Here is a 26,343-nt window from a genome sequence, read left to right as displayed (position 1 = left end):
AGATAGACAGAGAAAGAGAGGATGAGATAGAGAGAGGAATGGGAGAGTGAATTAGACTGCTTGGATGCTGTATGAAACAAGGCCGTCTGTATCTGGTAGAGTAAGATGGAGGATGTCTGTAGTACACTGTGGGTCTGGGTGGAGCTGTAAGTGGGGTGGATGGATGGTGGTGGGATGCACTCCGTCTCCTTCTCACGGTGTGAGGCTGGACGGGCACCTCTGCTGCCCAGGATTAATGGGCATCACCGCGTGGCACTCCATCTCCCCATCTGCTGCACCGTACCGGCCCTGGGACACCTTGGCATCAAACACAGTCTGCTCTACCCACCGCACACACAGTTTCTACCTCTCCCTTACACCCCGAGAGAAAGAGAGACACACACGCATTGGGCACACACACACACTCTCATCAGAGCTCCCCTCACACCTCCAGTGTTCCTCACACCCCTACAGTCTGTCGGTCTGAATTACTCGCTGCACCTGTCCCTCTGCTCTGTCTGCAGTCTCCACAGTACACTCAGATCTAGCCTTCCACATCAACACACAGCATCCCTCCCAGCACCCACTGTTCACCACTAGACATGTGCAGATACACACATGCGTGCGCGCACACACACACACACACACACGTATGGTTGACCATGCTGCTCCTCTCAGCTCACAAATCACCTCCACTCTCTGAGCCCTTTGAGCTCTGCCTCTAAACGATGGCTCATCTTTCAAGCTCGGCGGAGGAGAATGGATAGCCACATTTCCACCTAAACAACCTTGAGATCCTCACAAGACTCTGAGCACAACCGTGAAAGGGAGAGAGAGCGCACAAGGGGGAGATGGAGAAGGGGGGGTGGAGAGACTGCATAGCAGAAAACTAAGGAAGAATGGAGAGATGGGGGTAATGGAGGGGAAAAGTGAGAGACCTGCCTGCAGAGAAATAAAATCTCTCTAGAATGGATGGCCCTTGGCTGTGCAGATATGAATGACTCACAACATCCCTGATGCTTCAGACATCAGGCTACAATTCCATGTTCAATATCATCTGTGTCCAACTCCACAACCATATCACTATCACCATGGCCCTACTAAGAAGCTGTACCAACCAGTGTAGAGGTCAATTTTATTTCAATTTTACAATTCAGGATTACAAAATTCCACTTATTTGCAATGAAAATGTTTTAATTGTTGAATTAGAATTACAATTAACTTACTGAATTGGCCCAGTTGAAATTAACTTGCCTCCAGCCCTAGCCCCTTAAGGGAAAATTTCACTCAAAAATTCTTTCTTGGTATATGTTTCATTAGTCCACTGTTGATAGAGTCCCAAAATGTCAGCAATTAAGTTTTCAAAATATAGACCTACAAAATACAGAAAGTGTCACAGTATGATGCGTTTTGGGCCCAATGCAGCCGTTTTTATATCAACGTCAAATAATTTCTGGGTAATAATTAAGAACCTTACTGTCATAGTTTTCCATAAAAATTGTAAAAAAGAAACAAGAGCTTTAGCACAAAAAAAAAAATCTGAAGCAAGAATTTTGCTAGGACTGTCTGGAAGTGGTCTGCGTGGGGAGGGAGAAACTGAAAAATAGCTATTATTGGCAGAGGTTTGGAACTCTGTTATTGGTCTATTACCTAATTTACCTCCTGGTGATGTCACCAGGCAAGCCAAAACTCCACACATACAAAACTTGCTGGTTAGAAGGTTTGATTGTATTTTCAACCAGCAATTACAGGTAACTGCCAACATAATGGAAACACTTGAGTAAATGAGGGAAACAAAGTATACTGAACAAAAATATAAACCCAACATGGGAAATGTTGGTCTCATTTTTCATGAGCTGAAATAAAAGATCCCAGAAATTCCCCATACTCACAAAAATAATATTTCTCTCAAATTGTGTGCACAAATTTGTTAACACCTGTTAGTGAGCATTTCTCCTTTGCCAAGATAATCCATCCACCTGACATGTGGCGCATATCAAGAAGCTGATTAAACATCATAATCATTACACAGGTCCACCTTGTGCTGGGGACAATAAAAGGCCACTTTAAAATGTGCAGTTTTGTCACACAACGCCACAGATGTCTCAAGTTGAGGGAGCGGGCAATTGACATGCTGACTGCAGGAATGTCCACCAGAGCTGTTGCCAGAGAAGTGAGTGTACCATAAGCCGCCTCCAACTTCATTTTAGAGAATTTGGCAGTCTGTCCAACCGGCCACACAACCGAAGAACACGTGTAACCAGCCCAGGAACCTCCAGATCCGGCTTCTTCACCTGCAGGATTGTCTGAGACCAGCCACCCGGACAACTGATGAAACTGTGGGTCTGCACAAACTGGCAGAAACCGTCTCAGGGAAACTCATCTGCGTGCTCGTCGTCCTCACCAAGGAAGGTCTTGACCTGACTGCAGTGTGACATCAGTAGGCAAATGCTCACCTTCGATGGCCACTGGAGAAGTGTGCTCTTTGCAGATGAATCCTGGTTTCAACTGTACCGGGCAGATGGCAGACAGCGGTTTGCTGATGTCAATGTTGTGAACAGAGTGCCCCATGGTGGCGGTTGGGTTATGGTATGGGCAGGCATAAGCTACGGACAACGAACACAATAACATTTTATTTGATGGCAATTTGAATGCATAGAGATACCGTGATGAGATCCAAAGGCCCATTGTCTTGCCATTCATCCGCTGCGTGCGACAAAAACAACACAGAGTTACACATAAACAAACGTACAGTCAATAACAAAAAATAAAATAAATGCACGGCTTCAGTTCGCAAGGATCTATACACAATTCCTGGAAGCTGAAAATGTCCCAGTTCTTCCATGGCCTGCATACTCACCAGACATGTTACCCATTGAGCTTGATTGGGATGCTCTGGATCGACGTGTATGACAACGCGTTCCTGTTCCCGACAATATCCAGCAACTTCACACAGCCATTGAAGAGGAGTGGGACAACATTCCACAGGCCACAATCAACAGCCTGATCAACTCTATGCGAAGGAGATGTGTCGCACTGCATGAGGCAAATGGTGGTCACACCAGATACTGACTGGTTTTCTGATTCACGCCACCACCCTTTTTTTTTTTTTTAAAGGTATCTGTGACCAACAGATGCATATCTGTATTCACAGTCATGTGAAATTCATAGATTCGGGCCTAATGAATTTATTTCAATTGACTGATGTCCTTATATGAACTGAACTGGTTGCATATTGCGTTAACATTTTTGTTCAGTGTATATTGAAAGCAGGTTCGTCCACACAGGTGTGGTTCCTGAGTTAATTAATTTCTCGTGGAAGAACAGTGTCGCATCCCTCCAATAGAGTTCCAGACATTTGTCGAATCTATGCCAAGGTGCATTGAAGCTGTCCTGGAAAGTGGTGGCCCAACGCCCTATTAAGACACTACATAGGCTTTCCTTTATTTTGGCAGAAATAACCCGATAAATTGTGTTCACACTTTTACAGTGTTTGCTTCATCAGCTGTTGTACACTATGATACAAAACACAGGAGAAACTGAATTTTGCAGGCACAGGTTCCTTTAAGAGAAACAACTAATAGAGAAATATCGTCGCTGCGCTGTTTCTGGTATGGCCCAGGCTGCTAGGCCTCTCTCTGTGATAAGATCAGTAAAGATCTGGGATAGGAACCATGCTGGAGCTGTCTCTACTAATCAGGTTAGCCCTGCAATAAATGAACTGGACAGAGAGGAGAATCAAATCACATCAGCATCACTTTTCCTCCTTCATTCTCTTACACACGCACCCCAGCGCACGCAAACACACACACACACACACCAGACGCATTAGAAACACACACAAACACCTCAGCTCAGGGAACAAACCCTGACTATACACCTGAAGCAACGTGTCAGCTGCCTGGGGAGGCAGAATACATGAAACAGCAGGATCGGCAGTCACACCAGAAACACACACACACATACCAGGGAGGTACACGCACACACAAAACGCAGTGTAGAGACAGTATGGGGCCTGCCTGTCTGTATGCCCAAAGCAGAGTAGATCCGCCTGCCATTCACACCTGACAGAGATGGGGTCTGCTATGGCAGGCAGGTACAAAGAGCTGGAGATGCTCAAGTGCTACTTTCGTCAAAACTCAGGGAGAGGAGAGAGTGAGAGACTGATCATGGAGATTATCAAAACACTGAAAGTTGCTTTTCTCTCAATGCAGACGAAATAGCCATGGATCCATCTACCGCACCGTATGACTGAGTAGATGAGTGGTGAATACATTACTGAAGGCAGTAGTGGCAAACAAGTAAGTTTGAGTGTTTATGCATGTTTGACAGAGTGTGTTAGATCGAACGTGCTTGTTTGTGTGCACGTGTGAACATATCCTATTGAAGATAATGGATGTGAGATTGTTGGCTTTAAGTGTTTCTACAAATAGAGATAATGTGTGTGAGATGAACATGTAGAGGTTTGGTTGCGGGAAGGGGCCGGTATCAAACAGCTGTCCAGACAGCTACTTGATGTGAGCTCCAGTGTACGGCGCCACAGACTAACAAACCCACAAATACAACACCCAGGGGGACAGTCTACTCTCTCATTCCCTCCATATCCAACTCCCTCCCCTTCCCCTTTCTGTAATAGCTATCATTTTCCCGTCTCTCTCCCTCTCCCTCCACCCATCCTCTCCCCCTCTGGGCATCTCTTTACTCGATTGCCTTCTCTTATTCTCCTCCGTCTCCCTTCCTACTTTTCTCATCGGTTCATTACTCCGGCGTTCTTCCTGGTGGAAACAGATGCCCAGCATTCCAGCAGACAATTAACCCGCAGGCAGGCAGCTCCGTACAGACGGGCCTGGGCTCTCCACCAAGCCAAAATTACTGCCTAGAGCTATGGAGACAACAGGGGACACACACCGTCCTCCTGTCCCGTCCCGCCCTCGCTCGCTCCCTCCCTCCACCCTGCATTCTACTACCCCTCCCACTACCTTCCCCCCCTCCCTCATTTCAGTGGGTTTGACAACATCCACTTCCTAAGGTTGAAGAGAAAGAGAGTGAGAAATAGAAAGAGAGCAGAAGGAAGAGGGTAGGCAGAGGACAAAGGGAGAATAGGAAGTTGCAACCAGGAAGAAGAAAATAGACCAGGAAGAAGACACTCTTCCCATTCCAAAGTACCTTAAACATCACAGGCACCATTTTTTTCTTTAGGAACTACAATACAGAAAGAATTACTTCCCCAGGTCAGAACACCTGAGTGATGACTCCTTCCACTCCCTCCCTCCATAACAGACCATTTAATCAGCAGGTTGGGGCAGAGTGGGCCGCTGTAGTGATGGAGTGGCTGCCTGCACTGTGTTTGGTGTTTCTCCCCCCCAGACTGGAGCTCAGAGCCAATGTATGCATTGATCTCACCTGGAAACATGCCACGTCAGCTTTCAACAGCTTGCAATCAACACCTCATACAAAGCCCCCTGCTTCCCCACTTTCCCTCCCTCACCCAATCGGTATACAGTGTGTTTATCTGCTGGGGATAAGGCAAACCCATCTCACACACACACACACACACACACGATACAAGCTCTCAACTGAATAAACTTGGTGGGTTTCCCTTGGTAATGATGCAAATCAGCACAGGAATGCAGACACTCAACAACATACAACTAGACAGACGCAAACACACACAGATTCATAAAGTGACGTGGACAGATTGGCCTCCCTCCCCTCATTCATCCCAGTGGCCGTAGCCTTCTCCCTGGCCTGCCTGCCTGCCCGTCTACCCTGTCTAGTGAAAGCTGAAGGAGAGAGTCTGGCCCACGGTGACGTTGACAAATGTCCACCCCCTTACACTGAAAAGGACCCCCGAGAGGGAGAGAAAGAGAGAGGGGGGAGAGAGAGAGAAAGAGAGATATAAAGGGAGGAAGAGAGGCAGCTACCATGTCCTAGACAAGGGCATCGGCACTGCACCAGCCCTGAGGAGGGTGATTCATACGTCATACCCTACAATCTCTCTCTCTCTCTCTCTCTCATACTCACTTCCCCCTCTCTTCCATCCTTCGTTAGTCTTTATTCCCCAGCAAACCAATTAAAGGCTACCTCCTCACACACAATGACAGGGGGGGCTGGGGATGTGTGTCCTGTGGCGCCAACTTACACAGCAGGCCAAGGCCCCCACGGCAGGCGTTGAAAGTGATATACAGTAAACGCGTTGTGAGGATGAGGTCCCTCCTCCAGACAGCTAGCTCCGGCTGTCCGCTAGGCCCAATCAATCACTGCACCGACCGATCGCCTAGTCCTTCTAGCCACACACACGCCACTCTGGCTAATTACACCTTGCCTGGCGGAGTCACTAACCTCACCTACTCACTCACACACACAGACACAGACCTGCAGGGCTTCATTAGAAGCGGGGTAATGAGACAGAACCGGAGCAGGTTGGGTCAGCCGCTTATTATGAGCCGGGTCATACATGGAGGAGCTGGGAAAGTGTAGCGGCGAGAAGAAGACTCAGACAGGAGAGGACACTGGGCAGAACAAGGGGCGCTTGGGACAGTATTTATAGGGGTTAGTGGAGCTAGCTGGGAGAGCAGGGAGAGACCGTGAAATACATAAGGAAAGGCTGCCAGAGACACGCAGACATGATTATACAGCAACACGGCTATTCACACAAGTATGTACACTGCATTCGGAAAGTACTCAGACCCCTTGACTTTTTACAGCTTTATTCAGAAATATGTTTTTATTATCCTCATCGATCTACACACAACACCCTATAATAACAAAGCAAAAACAGGTTTTTAGAAATGTTTGCAAATATATATAAAAAAAGAAATATCACATTCATATAATAATTCAGACGCTACAAGCTTAGCACACCTGTATTTGGGGAGTTTCTCCCATTCTTCTCTGCAGATCCTCTCATGCTCTGTCAGGTTGGATAGGGAGCGTTTATTTCAGGTCACTCCAGAGATGTTCAATCGGGTTCAAGTCCGGTCTCTGGCTGGGCAACTTAAGGACATTCAAAGACTTGTCCCGAAGCCACTCCTGCATTGTCTTGGCTCTGTGCTTGGGGTAGTTGTCCTGTTGGAAGGTGAACCGTCGCCCCAGTAAGAGGTCCTGAGTATTCTGGAGCAGTTTTTCCATCAAGGATCTCTGTACATTGCTCTGTTTAACTTTCCCTCGATTCTGACTAGTCTCCTTTTCCCTGCCACTGAACATCATCCCTACAGCATGATGCTGCCACCACCATGCTTCACCGTAGGGATGGTGCCAGGTTTCCTCCAGACGTGATGCTTGGCATTCAAGACAAAGAGTTCAATCTTGGTTTCATCAGACCAGAGAATCTTGTTCCTCATGGTCTGAGAGTCTTTAGGTGCCTTTTGGCAAACTCCAAGTGGGCTGTCATGTGCCTTTTACTGAGGAGTGACTTCCGCCTGGCCACTCTACCATAAAGGCCTGATTGGAGTGTTGCACAGATGGTTATCCTTCTGGAAGGTTCTCCCATTTCCACAGAGGAACTCCGGAGCACTGTCACAGTGGCCGTCGGGTTCTTGGTCACCTCCCTGACCACGGCCCTTCTCCCCCGATTGCTTAGTTTGGACGGGAAGCCAAATCTAGTAAGAGTCTTGGTGGTTCCAAACTTCTTCCATTTAAGAATGATGGAGACCACTGTGTTCTTGGGACCGTCAACGCTGCAAAAATGTTTTGGTTCCCGTAACCAGATCTATCCCTCGGCACAATCCTGACTCGAAGGTCTATGGACAATTCCTTTGACCTCATGGCTTGGTTTTTGCTCTGATATGCATTGTCAACTGTGTGTGCCTTTCCAAATCATGTCCAATCAATTGAATTTAACACAGGTGGACTCCAATCAAGTTGCAGAAACATCTCAAGGATGATCAAAGGAAACAGGATGCACCTGAGCTCAATTCCGAGTCTCATTTACATAAGTATAGAGACCCTTTGCTTTAAGGCATTTTTTTATTATACATAAAGTACAGGTCAAAGGTTTGGACACACCTACTCATTCAAGGGTTTTTCATTATTTGTATTATTTTCTACATTGTAGAATAATAGTGAAGACATCAAAACTATGAAATAAAATATTTGGAATCACGCAGTAAACAAAAAAGTGTTAAACAAATCAAAATGTATGTTACATTTGAGATTCTTCAAAGTAGCGACCCTTTGCCTTGACAGCTTTGCACTCTCTTGGCATTCTCTCAACCAGCTTCATGAGGTACACCTGGAATGCATTTCAATTAACAGGTGTGCCTTGTTAAAAGTTAATTTGTGGAATTTCTTTCCTTCTTAATGCGTTTGAGCCAATCAGTTGTGTTGTGACAAGGTAGGGGTGGTATACAGAAAAAAGCCCTATTTGGTAATAGACCAAGTCCATATTATGGCAAGAACAGCTCAAATAAGCAAAGAGAAACGACAGTCCATCATTATTTTAAGACATGGTCAGTCAATCCGGAAAATTTCAGTTTCTTCAGGTGCAGTCGCAAAAACCATCAAGCGCTATGATGAAACTGGCTCTCATGAGGACCGCCACAGGAAAGGAAGACCCAGAGTTACCTCTGCTGCAGAGGATAAGATCATTAGAGTTACCCGCCTCAGATTTTGCAGCCCAAATAAATGCTTCACAGAGTTCAAGTAACAGACACATCTCAACATCAACTATTCAGAGGAGACTGCGTGAAGCAGGCCTTCATGGTCAAATTGCTGCAAAGTGGTTAGAACGTTGGACTAGCAACCGAAAGGTTGCAACATCAAATCCCCGAGCCGACAAGGAAAAAAATCTGTCGTTCTGCCCCTGAACAAGGCAGTTATTAACCCACTGTTCCTAGGCCGTCATTGTAAATAAGAATTTGTTCTTAACTGACTTGCCTAGTTAAATAAAACGTTTTTTTTAAAAACACTACTAACGGACACCAATAAGAACAAGAGACTTGATTGGGCCAAGAAAAACGAGCAATGGACATTAGACTGGTGGAAATCTGTCCTCTGGTCTGACGAGTCCAAATTTGAGATTTTTGGTTGTAATCGCAATGTCTTTGTGAGACTTAGAGTAAGTAAGTGAACTGATGATCTCTGCATGTGTGGTTCCCACTGTGAAACATGGAGGTGGTGGTGTGATGGTGCTTTGCTGGTGACACTGTCAGGGATTTATTTAGAATTCAAGGCACACTTAACCAGCATGGCTACCACAGCATTCTGCAGTGATACAGCATCCCATCTGGTTTTCCCTTAGTGGGACTATCATTTGTTTTCCAACAGGACAATGACCCAACACACCTCCAGGTGGTGTAAGGGCAATTAGTCCAAGAAGGAGAGGGATTGAGTGCTGCATCAGATGACATGGCCTCCAAAATCAACCGACCTCAACCCAGTTGAGATGGTTTGGGATGAGTTGGACCAGAGTGAAGGAAAAGCAGCCAACAAGTGCTCAGCATATGTGGGAACACCTTCAAGACTGTTTGAAAAGCATTCCAGGTGAAGCTGGTTGAGAGAATGCCAAGAGTGTGCAAAGCTGTCATCAAGGCAAAGGGTGGCTACTTTGAAGAATCTAAAATAGATAGTGATTTGTTTAAAACTTTTTTGGTGACGACATGATTCCATGTGTGTTATTTCATAGTTGTGATGTCTTCACTATTATTCTACAATGTAGAAAATAGTAAAAATAAAGAAAAACCCTTGAATGAGCAGGTGTGTCCAAACGTTTGACTGGTACTGTATTTATATGTAGATTGATGAGGAAAACTATTACATTTTGTGGAAAAAGTCAAGGGGTTTGAATACATTCCAAATACACTGTGCATACGCCATAATATACAGTATCAGTCAAAGGTTGTGTAAAAATAAAGAAAAACCCTTGAATGAGTAGGTGTGTCCAAACATTTGACTGATCTGTAGGTTAATGGCAGCCCTATAAAGGACTGGGTGTGTGCACTTCCGTCCAACACCAGTTCACTCAGGGCTGCTTCAACCAAGTCCCAGACACACATAAAACTACTCCTCCAATCCCTAACCTGTCCAATTGGGCTCCAGCTATGACATCACATCTGCAGCTGCAGACCCCATGAGGCCCCTGGGGGTGATGTCACCAACCCTGAGAGACTGTGACGGACTGACTGTCACATACAGCTAGTTTGGCTGTAAGTGACACTCCCGTTTCCCTTTCTTTCTCCATCTCTTTTCCCTTCTCTCTTTCTTTCCCTCTGTTTCTTTTGCTGGCACTTTGGACAGAAGACAGAAAATCCATTACACAGAACACACTTCCCATTTAACTCCAATTAATCAATTAAGGAATGCCGGGAGACTAACTAGGCAAACATCTGCCCAGGAAGGGTGTAGGTAAAAATGTTTTGTTGCAGGAGCGCTTTGTACTGGAGAAGAAGTAGTTCCATTTGGATGCTGACCAAGTCTCCTTAAAAATTGCACTTCATCAGCCAGAGTAGCTGAGAGATGGGGTAAGTAGATCTGACAGACAGGGGGAAGCAGAGGAAGAGCTTTAAATAACTTAGAATGAGCTGAGCCACAGCCAGGACTCAGTGGAGTAGGGCTCTGCAGGGAAACAGACAGTGTGGGTTGTGTAAGAGATGGTGAGACAACATTACATTTGCCATTAGCTAGCTATATTGGTATCATAACATGATACATTGCATGATAAAAAACTGTAGACAATACACACACAGTGCTAACAACTCAGCTTAATTCTCAAACACCAGACTGTACAAAACCCCTGAGACATCTTTCCTCTCCCTTTACAAACCGTCTCAGTCCTAAACAAATTCTCTCACACACTCGCTCTCTCTTTCTTAATTTCTCTCTCATTCACCTCACCCTTCACCTCCCTCCTCCCCCTTCCACAGATGTATCATCAGGTGGCCCATCTGTCCAGCAGCTGCAGCCCCCCCCCCACCCTATCATCCCTCTTCATCACCCTGTGGACAGATTATTAGAAGAGGGTTATAGCATAGTAAGATGAAGCCTGGTCCAGACTTAGTGCTCCCCAAGTGTGAGAGATCAATGGGAGTGATGGGTGCTTAGGGCAGGCCTGGCCCCTGAGGTACTGTGATCAGGGTGCTGTCCAGGGAACGGCTAATCCCGCTAGCTAATTAGCAGCCTGGGACAGATGGCCATGACCCGCCCCGCAGCCCGAGGACGACACCAGCTTAGCCACCAGGGTTATTAGCACCCAGCCATATAGATACAATAGGGAGAAGATAAGAGAGGGGGAGAGGAGAGTGGAGGAAACAGAGAGAGGAGAAAAGGAAGACAAAGCGAGATAGGAGAGAAGATAGAGTATGTGTATGTGTGAAATAGAGGGAGTTATATGGGTTCATGCGAGTGCCCTAAGCCACTGTGTATGTGCCAGACAGTGTAGATGTCAGAAGGTCTTTGTGTGCACAAAGAGTGCATGTGTGCAAGAGTCAGTATATACGCATGTGTGTGTGTGTGTGTGTGTGTGTGTGTGTGTGTGTGTGTGTGCGTACTTGGGCTGTCCGAAAAAAAGAAAAAAAAAATCTTAGTCGACCAAGAGATGTCTGTTCCTTCAACCAATCGATTGGACTAAATGTTAAAACGTATATTTTTCCATATATTGACACATCCTATGCGTTTGAATCAAATCAACTATATTCACTGAGCTTGTATGATGCTTTAAGCACACTGTTTGATTAAATAATTAAGACACAAAAATTACTAGAGGGAGTCCGACCAGAAATGTATTTAATTGTGCCGGGCCGGGCTCAGACTTGCAGCGCTGTGTTAGAAAAAAAAAAAGACAGCGAGTGACTGTGTGACCTGCATCCATTGTGCCTCTTACCTCCCAGCTGCAGCGACCGCCACAGAACATCAAAGACTTTATCGCGCTGTCCGTGTTGCTGAAGCTGCAACATAAATTACAGCCTTTTCTGACTGAAAAGTTCTGTTACCAAAATCCCTAATTTCTTCAGGAAAAACATTCCCTATTCCCTTAATCCTTGCTCTCTTTACATGACACATATATGCATCGCATGCACGTGGTCAACGACTTATTCGCACAAAACAAGTATTACTTGAGAATGTTGATTATGTAATTATTACTCCAAAATGTCCATTCTTCCAGAGGATGATTCTGATGGGATTCGTTTTTCTCAATAAATTGACAGTTATGACGGAAGCCTGGAGATTTTTATTTTAGGCATGAAGATACAGCATTTCAACATGTCTTACATGATAGGGCCACACTGATAACTCAAGCTTGGTTCCCATGTTTCTAAACCATACCAAATTATCTTTGGTGTTGTGTTGCCATAATATTTGAATTGAGGAAGTGTGATCACAATCATTAGGATATTTTCGCGAGACGCAGTGTGTCCTAAATGCCCCCCAGCCTTCAGATGTGAGCTAAACAGTGCAATTGCACTTGAGATGCATTTTAAGGCTATGGATGAGAAAGTGTACTTATATTTTCCAAATGTTTAAGTCAGTTGTATGCTGCTTGCGATCTATTAACAGCAACGGTTGCATTAAATAGGCTGAATATGTTTTATAGATGCATTTGGCAATATTCAATTCATGCACACAAAACAAAGAAAAGCATTCACTGAAAGTTGATAAGATATATATATATATATATATGAATGGCCTACATGTAGCCTATGTACAACACTACATTTATCTAATCAGTTATTGGTTTCTTGAGAAAACCACAAGCAACACCTGTACAACTCAGACATTCCTCTCAGAACACAGGAATGTCGATCCGCATGGGACTAGTATTATCAGAGTTTGCCAAAAAAACGTAGGTTATTCTGTCTGGAATTATTACTCTCCTGCCATGTAAACATTACGGGCATGGCAGATTCAGACGGGACTAAAATTACAGATGTGGTGTTTTGTGCTCATGCACATAATGACATTACCCGACCTCCCTCAGTAAAACTAGTCCTGTCTGAATAGGGCACAATAGGGCCTGACCTACAGCATATCATAATCACATCAATAAATTGGTTCTAACAAACTCTGAACACATTAACACATTTGAAAGTGGGTAGAGCTGCCGCTTTCAAGGAGCGGGACTCTAACCCAGAAGCTTATAAAAAATCCCGCTATGCCCTCCAATGAACAATCAAACAGGTAAAGCGTCAATACAGGACTAAGATTGAATCGTACTACGCCGGCTCTGATGCTCGTCGGATGTGGCACAGCTTGCAAATCATTAGACTACAAAGGGAAGCACAGCTGCCCAGTGACACGAGCCTACCAGACGAGCTAAATTACTTCCCAGCTCGCTTCAGGGCAAGTAACACTGAAACATGCATGAGTACATCAGCTGTTCCAGACAACTGTGTGATCACTCGCTTCGTAGCCGATGTGAGTAAGACCTTTAAACAGATCAACATTCACAAGGCCGCTGGGCCAGACGGATTACCAGGACGTGTGCTCCAAGAATGCGCTGACTGGCAAGTGTCTTCACTGATATTTTCAAACTCTCTCTGAGTCTGTAATATCAACATGTTTCAAGCAGACCCCAATAGTCCCTGTGCCCAAGAACACAAAAGGTAACCTGCCTAAATGACTACCGATCCGTAGCACTCACGTCTGTTGCCGTTAAGTGCTTTGAATGGCTGGTCATGGCTCACAACACCATTATCCCAGAAACCCTAGACCCTCTATAATTTTCATACCACCCAAACAGATCCACAGATGATGCAATCTCTATTGCACTCCGCACTGCCCTTTCGACACACAAAAGGAACACCTATGTGAGAATGCTATTCATTGACTACAGCTCAGCGTTCAACATCATTTCAATAAGCATTTTTCTACGGCTGGCCATGCTTTCCACCTAACTACCCCTACTGCATTCAACAGCACTGCACCCCCCACAGCTACTCGCCCAAGCCTCCCCCATTTCTCCTTCTCCCAAATCCATTCAGCTGATGTTCTGAAAGTGCTGCAAAATCTGGACCCCTACAAATCAGCTGGGCTTGACAATCTGGACCCTTTCTTTCTAAAATTATCTGCCGAAATTATTGCAACCCCTATTACTAGCCTGTTCAACCTCTCTTTCGTGTCGTCTGAGATTCCCATAGATTGGAAAGCAGCTGCTGTCATCCCCCTCTTCAAAGGAGGTGACACTCTTGACCCAAATTGCTACAGACCTATATCCATCCTACCCTGCCTTTCTAAGGTCTTCGAAAGCCAAGTCAACAAACAGATTACCGACTATTTCGAATCCCACCGCACCCTCTCCGCTATGCAATCTGGTTTCAGAGCTGGTCATGGGTGCACCTCAGCCACGCTCAAGGTCCTAAACGACATCGTAACCGCCATCGATAAGAAACAATACTGTGCTGCCGTATTCATTGACCTGGCCAAAGCTTTTGACTCTGTTAATCACCACATCCTCATCGGCAGACTTAGTAGCCTTGGTTTCTCAAACGATTGCGTCGCCTGGTTCACCAACTACTTCTCTGACAGAGTCCAGTGTGTCAAATCGGAGGGCCTACTGTCTGGACCTCTGGCAGTCTCTATGGGGGTACCACAGGGTTCAATTCTTGGGCCAACTCTTTTCTCTGTATACATAAATGATGTCGCTCTTGCTGCTGGTGAATCTCTGATCCACCTCTACGCAGACGACACCATTCTGTATACTTCTGGCCCTTCTTTGGACACTGTGTTAACAACCCTCCAGACGAGCTTCAATGCCATTCAACTCTCCTTCCGTGGTCTCCAACTGCTCCTAAACACAAGTAAAACTAAATGCATGCTCTTCAACCGATCGCTGCCTGCACCTGCCCGCCCATCCAGCATAACTTCTCTGGACGGTTCTAACTTAGAATTTGTGGACAACTACAAATACCTAGGTGTCTGGTTAGACTGTAAACTCTCCTTCCAGACTCACATCAATCATCTACAATCCAAAGTGAAATCTAGAATTGGCTTCCTATTTCGCAACAAAGCATCCTTCACTCATGCTGCCAAACATACCCTCGTAAAACTGACCATCCTACCAATCCTCGACTTCGGCGATGTCATTTACAAAATAGCCTCCAATACCCTACTCAACAAGCTGGATGCAGTCTATCACAGTGCCATCCGTTTTGTCACCAAAGCCCCATATACAACCCACCACTGCGACCTGTATGCTCTCGTTGGCTGGCCTTCACTTCATAATCGTCGCCAAACACATTGGCTCCAGGTCATCTACAAGACCCTGCTAGGTAAAGTCCCCCCTTATCTCCGCTCACTGGTCACCATAGCAGCACCCACCTGTAGCACGCGCTCCAGCAGGTATATCTCTCTGGTCACCCCTAAAGCCAACTCCTCCTTTGGTCGTCTCTCCTTCCAGTTCTCAGCTGCTAATGACTGGAACGAACTACAAAAATCTCTAAAACTGGAAACACTTATCTCCCTCACTAGCTTTAAGCACCAGCTGTCAGAGCAGCTCACAGATCTCTGCACCTGTACATAGCCCATCTTTAATTTAGCCCAAACTACTACCTCTTCCCCTACTGTATTTATTTATTTTATTTATTTTGCTCCTTTGCACCATATTATTTATATTTTAACTTTTAACTTTCTTCAAACTACAAATCTACCATTCCAGTGTTTTTCTTGCCATACTTTATTTACTTTGCCACCATGGCATTTTTTTGCCTTTACCTCCCTTATCTCACATCATTTGCTCACATTGTATATAGTCTTATTTTTTTCTACTGCATCATTGATTGTATGTTGTTTTACTCCATGTGTAACTCTGTGTTTTTGTATGTTGTCGAACTGCTTTGCTTTATCTTGGCCAGGTCGCAATTGTAAATGAGAACTTGTTCTCAACTTGCCTACCTGGTTAAATAAAGGTGAAATAAATAAAATAAAAAATAGTGCCCTCAAAGCTCATCACTAAGCTAAGGACCCTGGGAATAAACACCTTCTGCAACTTGATCCTGGACTTCCTGATGGGCCGCCCCCAGGTGGTAAGGGTAGGTAACAACATATCCGCCACGCTGATCCACAAACACGGGGGCCCCTCAGGGGTGCGTGCTCAGTCCCCTCCTATACTCCCTGTTCACTCATGACTGCACGGCCAGGCACGACTCCATCATTATTAAGTTTGCCGATGACACAACAATGGTAGGCCTAATCACCAACAATGCCGAGACAGGCTATAGGGAGGAGGTCAGAGATCTGACCGTGTGGTGCAAGGACAACAACCTCACCCTCAATGTGATCAAGACAAAGGAGATGATTGTGGACTACAGGAAAAGGAGGACCGAGCACGCCCCCATTCTCATCGACGGGGCTGTATTGGAGCAGGTTGAGAGCTTCAAGTTCCTTGGCATCCACATCACCAACAAACTATCATGGTCCAAACACACCAAGACAGTCGTGAAGAGGACACGACAAAACCTATTCCCCCTCAGGAGACTGAAAAGATTTGGCATGGGTCTTCAGATCCTTAAAAGGTTCTACAGCGGCACCAGAGAGCATCCTGATGGGTTGCATCACTGCCTGCTTTGGCAACTGCTCAGCCTCCGACCGCAAGGCACAACATAGGGTAGTGCGTACGGCCCAGTACATCACTGGGATCAAGCTTCCTGCCATCCAGGACCTATATATTAGGCGTGTCAGAGGAAGGCCCTTAAAATTGTCAAAAACACCAGCCACCCTAGTCATGGACTGTTCTTTCTGCTACCGCACTGCAAGCAGTACCGGAGCGCCAAGTCTAAGTCCAAGAGGCTTCTAAACAGCTTCTACCCCAAGCCATAAGACTCCTGAACATCTAATCAAATGGCTACCCAGACTTTTACCCACACCCCACCCTCTTTTACGCTGCTGCTACTCTCTGTTATCATCTATGCATAGTCACTTTAATAATACTACCCACTAGAGGTCGACCAATTAATTGGAATGGCCGATTAATTAGGGCCGATTTCAAGTTTTCATAACAATCAGTAATCGGAATTTTTGGCCACCGATTTGCCGATATTTTTTTAATTACTATTTTTATTTATTTATTATTATTTTTAAACCTTTATTTAACGAGGCAAGTCAGTTAAAGAACACATTCTTATTTTCATTGACGGCCTAGGAAAGGTGGGTTAACTGCCTTGTTCAGGGGCAGAACGACAGATTTTTACCTTGTCAGCTTGGGGATGCAACCTTATGTTAACTAGCCCAACGCTCTAACCACCTGCTTTACATTGCCAAGGTAAGTTGCTAGCTAGCATTAAACAATCAATCAATCATAAACACTAGTTAACTATACATGGTTGATGATATTACTAGTTTATCTAGCCTGTCCTGCTTTGCATATAATCGATGTGGTGCGCATTCGCGAAAAAGGACTGTCTTTGCTCCGACATGTACCTAACCATAAACATCAATGTCTTTCTTAAAATCAATACACAAGTATATATTTTTAAACCTGCATATTTAGTTAATATTGCCTGCTAACATGAATTTCTTTTAACTAGGGAAAATGTGTCACTTCTCTTGCAAACAGAGTCAGGGTATATGCAGCAGTTTGGGCCGCCTGGCTTGTTGCGAACTGTGAAGACTATTTCTTCCTAACAAAGACAGCAGACTTCGCCAAACGGGGATGATTTAACAAAAGCGCATTTGCGAAAAAAAGCCCAATCGTTGCACGACTGTACCTAACCATAAACATCAATGCCTTTCTTAAAATCAATACACAGAAGTATATATTTTTAAACCTGCATATTTAGCTAAAAGAAATCCAGGTTAGCAGGCAATATTAAACAGGTGAAATTGTGTCAGTTCTCTTGCGTTCATTGCACGCAGAATCAGGGTATACAGAATCTGGCTCGTTGCGAACTAATTTGCCAGAATTTTACGGAACTATGAAATAACATTGGAGGTTGTGCGATGTAACAGGAATATTTAGACTTATGGATGCCACCCGTTAGATAAAATACGGAACGGTTCCGTATGTCACTGAAAGAATAATGTTTTCGAGATGATAGTTTCCGGATTTGACCATATTAATGACCTAAGGTTTATTATATTATAGTTAAGTCTATGATTTGATAGAGCAGTCTGACTGAGCGGTGGTAGGCAGCAGCAGGCTCGAAATAGTCAAAAGGTATATGGTTTAGAGAGAAATAGTCGACGCGTCATAATTCCTGTAATAACTTGCGGCTGAACTTGAAAGGGGTTAGTTCGTTATTTTACCGTTCATGTCTTCCATAGAGAATGTCTTGATCTACTTCAAATAAGGTCTGTGTTTTGTGCTTAAACCGCCTCGGCGTTTTGATACCCGTGTAAATCTCACTAGGTAACGTTTGTCAACATATTTTCATAAATCCACTCTACAAAAAAATTATCTTCGCTTAAATTGATCAGAGTTATATCCTATGGATATCTACACAGTTATAAAATTGGCAAGGTGGTGTAAGCCTAAACCAAACACAGACCGTATTTTAAGTTATTCTAAAAATATCCTATGGAATAAATGAAGGAACCGCTTTTCAGATTTTGCTAGAAGGTGTCATGGGAATTGTGACTCGCACTTTGGTAGTCAATTCTTACCATGCCCATTATTAAAATAGGATTTCCTGCATATAGAAATTACAGTTTTTGTTTTCAGCATTCATCACAGGTAACTTAAACTCTATTTATATTATTCAAACAGTTGAGAGTATTTGTCTCCTAAGCAGACTCTTCAGTATCGTTGTCACTTCAGAGCTGTGTGTGTGTGTGGTGTGTGTATATACATATTAAAAATAAATAAATAATAATAATAATTTAAAAAAAAAATCGGCCGATTAAATCGGCAGCGGCTTTTTTGGTCCTCCAATAATCGGCACCGGCGTTGAAAAATCATAATCGGTCGACCTCTACTACCCACATGTACATATTACCTCAATTACCTCGACTAACCGGTACCCCTGTATATAGCCTAGGTATTGTTATTTTATTGATGCTCTTTAATTATTTGTTACTTTTACTTCACAAAAAATGATTTGTTGGTATTTATCTTAAAACTGCCTTGCTGGTTAAGGACTTGCAAGTAAGCATTTCACTGTTGTATTCGGTGTAAACCCAAACAGACATCTCTTAAGAGACCTGAAAATAACTGTGACGCTCCCCATCCAACCTGACAGAGCTTGAGAGGATCTGCAGAGAAGAACGGGAGAAACTCTCAAAACACAGGTGTGCCAAGCTTGTAGTGCCATACCCAAGAATACTCGAGGCTGTAATCACTGCCAAAAGTGCTTCAACAAAGTACTGAGTAAAGTGTCTGAATACTTATGTAAATGTGATATCAGTTTTTTATTTTTAATAGATTTGCAAACATTTCTAAAAACCTGTTTTTGCTTTGTCATTATGGGGTATTGTGTATTGAATGATGAGGGGAAAAAATGTTGTTGTAATCCATTTTAGAATAAGGCTGTAATGTAACAAAATGTGGAAAAAGTCAAGGGGTCTGAATACTTTCCGCATGCACTGTATGATTAGAAATATAGGCCTAAGTAAGTTACAGTATTAAGACTTAACAGGATGCGCTCTTAGACCTACAGCTCAATGGTGGTGATACAAGGCTGCTATACTTAGCCTACTGATGATCATGACATTACTTATGATCATAATAATCATAATAATAATAATAGTAATAATAAAAATAGAGCATTATTATTATTATAAATGTAAAAATTCGGACAATTTGGAACAGTGTAAACTAAGTAAATTATGAACAATACCAGAGAGGCTGTTCCAACCAAGAAGAAAAAAAGAGTGTAAAGCTACTAAGTATTCAAAGGGACAATGTTGCTGTATTACAGCAAAGCAAGATTAAAAATAGCTGAATTTGTGAAATCGCTTACTTGACATGTTGTTGCGTGAGGCTTGGTGATCACGGAATCAGTAGGCTATTAAACAAACGCTAAACAGGCAACAGAAGCAGGGTCTGTCATCTGTGGATGTATTTATGATTAATAAAGCCAGACACATTCAACACTTAGGCTATTGATAATAGACCTAGTTAAGTTGGGTTTTCCTCTCACCTCACTTTTCTTAGACAATAAGGCAAGGGCAGCTCATTCTGCTGCTGCCTCTGCCGCATTGTTCTCAACACCAATATGCTGGGTAACTTTGCTATTATGCACATATCAACATGGCCTAGGAAAAGGCACCAATTTGAATGCGCACTGATGTGTTTCTGAACCATGGACAGCAACCACTATCCAATGCAGGGGAAAGCATATTTGCTCTAAAATAATATTTGTATTAGTGTTGCACCGTAGATCTTACAGTTGAAGTCGGAAGTTTACAAACACCTTAGTCAAATACATTTAAACTCAGTTTTTCACAATTTCTGACATTTAATCCCAGTAACAATTCTCTGTTTTAGGTCAGTTAGGGTCACCATTTTATTTTAAGAATGTGAAATGTCAGAATAATAGTAGAGAGAATGATTTATTTCAGCTTTTATTTGTTTCATCACATTCCCAGTGGGTCAGAAGTTTACATACACTCAATTAGTATTTGATAGCATTACCTTTAAATTGTTTAACTTGGGTCAAACTTTTCAGGTAGCCTTCCACAAGCTTCCCACATTCCTCCAGACAGAGCTGGTGTAACTGAGTAAGGTTTGTAGGCCTCCATGCTAGCAAACGCTTTTTCAATTCTGCCCACAAATTTTCTATAGGATTGAGGTCAGGGCTTTGTGATGGCCCACTCCAATACCTTGACTTTGTTGTCCTTAAGGCATTTTGCCACAACTTTGGAAGTATGCTTGGGGTCATTGTCCATTTGGAAGACCCATTTGCGACCAAGCTTTAACTTCCTGACTGATGTCTTGAGAAGTTGCTTCAATATATCGACATCATTTTCCTACCTCATGATGCCATCTATTTTGTGAAGTGCACCAGTCCCTCCTGCAGCAAAGCACTCCCACAACATGATGCTACCACCCCCGTGCTTCACGGTTGGGATGGTGTTCTTCGGCTTGCAAGCATCCCCTTTTTCCTCCAAACATAACGATGGTCATTATGGCCAAACAGTTCTATTTTTGTTTCATCAGACCAGAGGACATTTCTCCAAAAAAGTACTATCTTTGCTCCCATGTGCAGTTGCAAACCGTCGTCTGGCTTTTTTATGGCGGTTTTGGAGTGGTGGCTTCCTCCTTGCTGAGCGGCCTTTCAGGTTATGTCGATATCGGACTCGTTTTACTGTGGATATAGATACTTTTGTATCCGTTTCCTCCAGCATCTTCACAAGGTCCTTTGCTGTTGTTTTGGGATTGATTTGCACTTCGCACACCAAAGTGCGTTCATCTCTAGCAGACAGAACACGTATCCTTCCTGAGTGGTAAAATGGCTGCATCGTCCCATGGTGTTTATATACTGCTCAAAAAATAAAGGGAACACTTAAACAACACATCCTAGATCTGAATGAAAGAAAAAATCTTATTAAATACTTTTTTCTTTACATAGTTGACTGTGCTGACAACAAAATCACAAAAATAATCGATGGAAATGCAATTTATCAACACATGGAGGTCTGGATTTGGAGTCACACTCAAAATTAAAGTGGAAAACCACACTACAGGCTGATCCAACTTGATGTAATATCCTTAAAACAAGTCAAAATGAGGCTCAGTAGTGTGTGTGGCCTCCACGTGCCTGTATGACCTCCCTACAACGCCATGGCATGCTCCTGATGAGGTGGCGGATGGTCTCCTGAGGGATCTCCTCCCAGACCTGGACTAAAGCATCCGCCAACTCCTGGACAGTCTGTGGTGCAATGTGGCGTTGGTGGATGTAGCGAGACATGATGTCCCCGATGTGCTCAATTGGATTCAGGTCTGGGGAACGGGCGGGCCAGTCCATAGCATCAATGCCTTCCTCTTGCAGGAACTGCTGACACACTCCAGCCACATGAGGTCTAGCATTGTCTTGCATTAGTAGGAACCCAGGGCCAACCGCACCAGCATATGGTCTCACAAGGGGTCTGAGGATCTCATCTCGGTACCTAATGGCAGTCAGGCTACCTCTGGCGAGCACATGGAGGGCTGTGCGGCCCCCCAAAGAAATGCCACCCTACACCATGACTTACCCACCGCCAAACCGGTCATGCTGGAGGATGTTGCAGGCAGCAGAACGTTCTCCACGGCGTCTCCAGACTGTCACGTCTGTCACGTGCTCAGTGTGAACCTGCTTTCATCTGTGAAGAGCACAGGGCGCCAGTGGCGAATTTGCCAATCTTGGTGTTCTCTGGCAAATGCCAAACGTCCTGCACGGTGTTGGGCTGTAAGCACAACCCCCACCTGTGGACGTCGGGCCCTCATACCACCCTCATGAAGTCTGTTTCTGACCGTTTGAGCAGACACATGCACATTTGTGGCCTGCTGGAGGTCATTTTGCAGGGCTCTGGCAGTGCTTCTCCTGCTCCTCCTTGCACAAAGGCGGAGGTAGCGGTCCTGCTGCTGGGTTGTTGCCCTCCTACGGCCTCCTCCACGTCTCCTGATGTACTGGCCTGTCTCCTGGTAGCGCCTCCATGCTCTGGACACTACGCTGACAGACACAGCAAACCTTCTTGCCACAGCTCGCATTGATGTGCCATCCTGGATGAGCTGCACTACCTGAGCCACTTGTGTGGGTTGTAGACTCCGTCTCATGCTACCACTAGAGTGAAAGCACCGCCAGCATTCAAAAGTGACCAAAACATCAGCCAGGAAGCATAGGAACTGAGAAGTGGTCTGTGGTCCCCACCTGCAGAACCACTCCTTTATTGGGGGTGTCTTGCTAATTGCCTATAATTTCCACCTGTTGTCTATTCCATTTGCACAACAGCATGTGAAATGTATTGTCAATCAGTGGACAGTTTGATTTCACAGAAGTGTGATTGACTTGGAGTTACATTGTGTTGTTTAAGTGTTCCCTTTATTTTTTTGAGCAGTGTACTTGCGTACTATTGTTTGTAGATGAACGTGGTACCTTCAGGCGTTTGGAAATTGCTCCCAAGGATGAACCAGACTTGTGGAGGCCTACCATTTTTTTCTGAGGTCTTGGCTGATTTCTTTTAATTTTGCCATGAGGTCACGCAAAAGAGGCACTGAGTTTGAGGGTAGGCCTTGAAATACATCCACAGGTACAGCTCCAATTGACTCAAATGATGTAATTAGCCTATCAGAAGCTTCTAAAGCCATGACATCATTTTCTGGAATTTTCCAAGCTGTTTCAAGGCACAGTCAACTTAGTGTATGTAAACTTCTGACCCACTGGAATTGTGATACAGTGAATTATAAGTTAAATAATCTGTCTGTAAACAATTGTTGGAAAAATGACTTGCGTCACGCACAAAGAATATGTCCTAACGGACTTGCCAAAACAATAATTTGTTAACAAGAAATGTGTGGAGTGGTTGAAAAACGAGTTTTAATGACTCCAACCTAAGTGTATGTAAACTTCCGACTTCAACTGTATGTAATATAACCATATACAATTTCAGTACCACGTCTTAGACTGATGGACTGTGCCAACCCCACGGCCTTCACAATGGATCAGTCCACTCAGACATGCGCAAATCAGATAGGTGTCTTGTACACCAAGATATTATATATTTTTTGCTACTGCTCGTCTAAAGAAATCTCGGTCGACCAACAGCCTATCGACTAAAAAACAATCGACCAGTCGACTAAATGGGGTCAGCCTTAGTGTGTGCTGTACCGTACACCTCTTTCACTAAGTTTTTCCAATTCATAATGTGGCAAGTTTGGAATGAAACAAGGCTCTGCAGATGATTGACACGTTGGCCTGCTCACTGCAACAGAATAAATATAATTAATCATCTGTTTTCCTGTTGTTCTCTCCTCACCCTCCCTTCACCCCACCGATTTCATTTATTTTGTCATTGGAAAATCACTCACAGATGCATCACTGCGGGCGATCGGGGCTGGGTGAACATGCCTTTCCCAAACTAACAATGAATTATAAAAACACATTAGTACACCAACGCCAGAAGGAAGGGGGGGGGGGAGAGAAAGCGACAGCACTGCCAGCCGTAGGGGGGTGGTTGATCTAAGAGGCCGAGCTTGTGGGTTGCCATGGACAGAGAAAGGGGCCTTTTGGTTGGGCACTGTGATCTGAAGGTGGGAGAAGGAGAAGTGACCCAGGATCTGGAGGCTTTAAAATCAATCATTCATCATTTGTGAGGAAGGAAGAAGGAATACAAGGAGAATATAGAAAAAGACAGCTGGTGAGAAACCAAAGGTAACACTGTGAGACATGAATGTGTGACCTTTGTATGTTACGCCACAACATCGAGCAAGGGTGCGCAAGGAGAGTCTTAAGCCCCTTGACCCTGGTCTTTCAGTACAACCGTTGATACAATGAAAACATAGGGTTGAAAGCAAGGAGTCATCTGTTTAGGGACTGAAAATACTACACTGTACTGTAATTTGGCAGGATCAGGCTCCGTACTAGTATTGTGATGAAACTAGGGTTGGGCGATGTCAACCTTTGTCCTATCATGATTATGTACCCCTAAAATAGTGTGATATACGATGCTATCACCCCTATTGGGCTGCCCCCCTCCCCAAAATAAAAAACAATAAACTCAGCTAAATCGACAGTTGGGCTATAGCTCGAAATCGAATGCAACTGGATGAATCACGCTGAAAGATAATGTTGTTCAAAGCCTGGGAAGAGGCTAAGTGAAGGCAATGGAAAATCTTCTCTAATATCGCTTTCTGGTGGAGGAGCAGAAGAGGTTTGTGTGCGTGTATCTGAGGGGTGTGCACGTCTTCCCCTAGAGAGCTAGGTTATAGGCCTAGAAGCAAAACTAGATAAAGTAATTATTATCTGTCTCATAAAATGATATAAAAATAAATCACCTTTTTTTCAATCTCTCATAAAGCTGTGATTAAGAATAGCCTAGGCCTAGGTTTAGGCTATAGACTTTCATTCTTGCTCTTTTTGAAAGCCACAACAACTTTGTAGGCTAGAAATAAGCTACTGCTCATCCTTTTTACTTGTCTTGAAGCTTTGATGATAGGGCTAGGAGGAGAATAGGTTATAGGCAGTTTGGTTTTCAACCTCACATGGAGGGATTACCCGACTCGCATGGATAATTTTTCAAAATAAGCTTGAACTTGATTAAACTTGTAATGACATTTTTTTTATAAGCTATTGAATGTTCCCTCATTATTAGTCCTCTGGCTACCTTACTTTTTTAGACTATTTAAATAACCGAGATGGAACTCTGTTACATGAATTGTTTGATCGGGAGAAAGGTATGCATAAAACGAAGCATAGCCGTCAGTCATACTCATGGTCTATCAAATGAAGAGAGAATGGAATATAGGCTTTTTTATTTATTTTTGTATTTTTTTACAGCTAGACACAATATAGATAAAATAAAATAAAAAAAGGTTTAAGCTATAGCCTATTGCCCATGCATCCGACAGAGAAATAATATTTTCTAACTTGGAATTGTGTCGCTTTGGTGGAATTCTCTGTTCTGTCTGGCCTACATTCCTCTCTTGCATTCTGTAGGCTATATAACATATTTATTGATATAGGCTATAGCAAATAGGAATAGGCAAATTACTCAAAATAGCACTTGTGTGCTGCCCTGCTGTGCGCTGCGAGACACAGCCTCAGTCAAGTTCCAATAGGCTTAACCATCATCTGTTGCATCACGATGTTGTCACCATCAACGATGGCTGTCAATCATCGGCAATTTACAATGCTATCGTATTATCGGCCAACCCTAGATGAAGCCAACCCAAAGAAATGAAAAGCTTCCATCCTGCTTGGGTTCAGGCCCATGTTTGACACAGTTTAGCCTTAGCAATGGCAACGGGGGTCCTTCGAGTTCCATGTTGTCGTTTCCCTCCCCAACAAAGCCCCTTCACTGGGATCCAGTTGCCTTCGATATGGGTGGCTGCCCCCTTGCAAAGATCTGTTATCAAGCTCACTGCAAAGACAGGCTACAGATCTGTGCGTGTCTTTCTGCCGATGTGTGTGTGTACATGCGTGCGCAGTTCGTCAGCTCACATTTCTGTTTTTGGATGTTAAAATCAGATAAAGTTATTCATGTAGTCGGCGTGTCTAATCCCACTCCAGAATCCAGGTCAAAGTCTGTGTGAGAACTTTCTGTGAGACTGTGTTGCTGTTGATTCCGGTATAGTTGGTATGTGATTCAGTCAATATGAGCTATTGTAGGCCGGGGTCCACAAGTGAACCAATCATAGAACCAGCAAATGCAAAGCTCTTTGTGCTATGTTAAATTCTATCATCCTCTGACACCGACACATACGCAAACTAACACATACGGGATGTGTGAACGTACACACACTGTATGAAATCGCATACACGCACACAAACACCCACACCCAAAAGAACATACACACAGAAC

General features: G+C 44.0%; 1 protein-coding gene across 8 annotated transcripts in view; it reads right to left on the bottom strand.

Annotated features, from left to right (window-relative positions):
* Window positions 1–26,343, bottom strand: part of LOC115153188 (bifunctional heparan sulfate N-deacetylase/N-sulfotransferase 2) — a 200,448-nt gene that overhangs the window by 88,458 nt on the left and 85,647 nt on the right. The window lies entirely within an intron of this gene.

This window comes from Salmo trutta, chromosome 18 (assembly GCF_901001165.1).
Source record: "Salmo trutta chromosome 18, fSalTru1.1, whole genome shotgun sequence".
NCBI lineage: Eukaryota > Metazoa > Chordata > Actinopteri > Salmoniformes > Salmonidae > Salmo > Salmo trutta.
The sequence above is the reverse complement of the archived record's forward strand: the minus strand, read 5'-3'. Positions and strand labels throughout refer to the sequence as shown.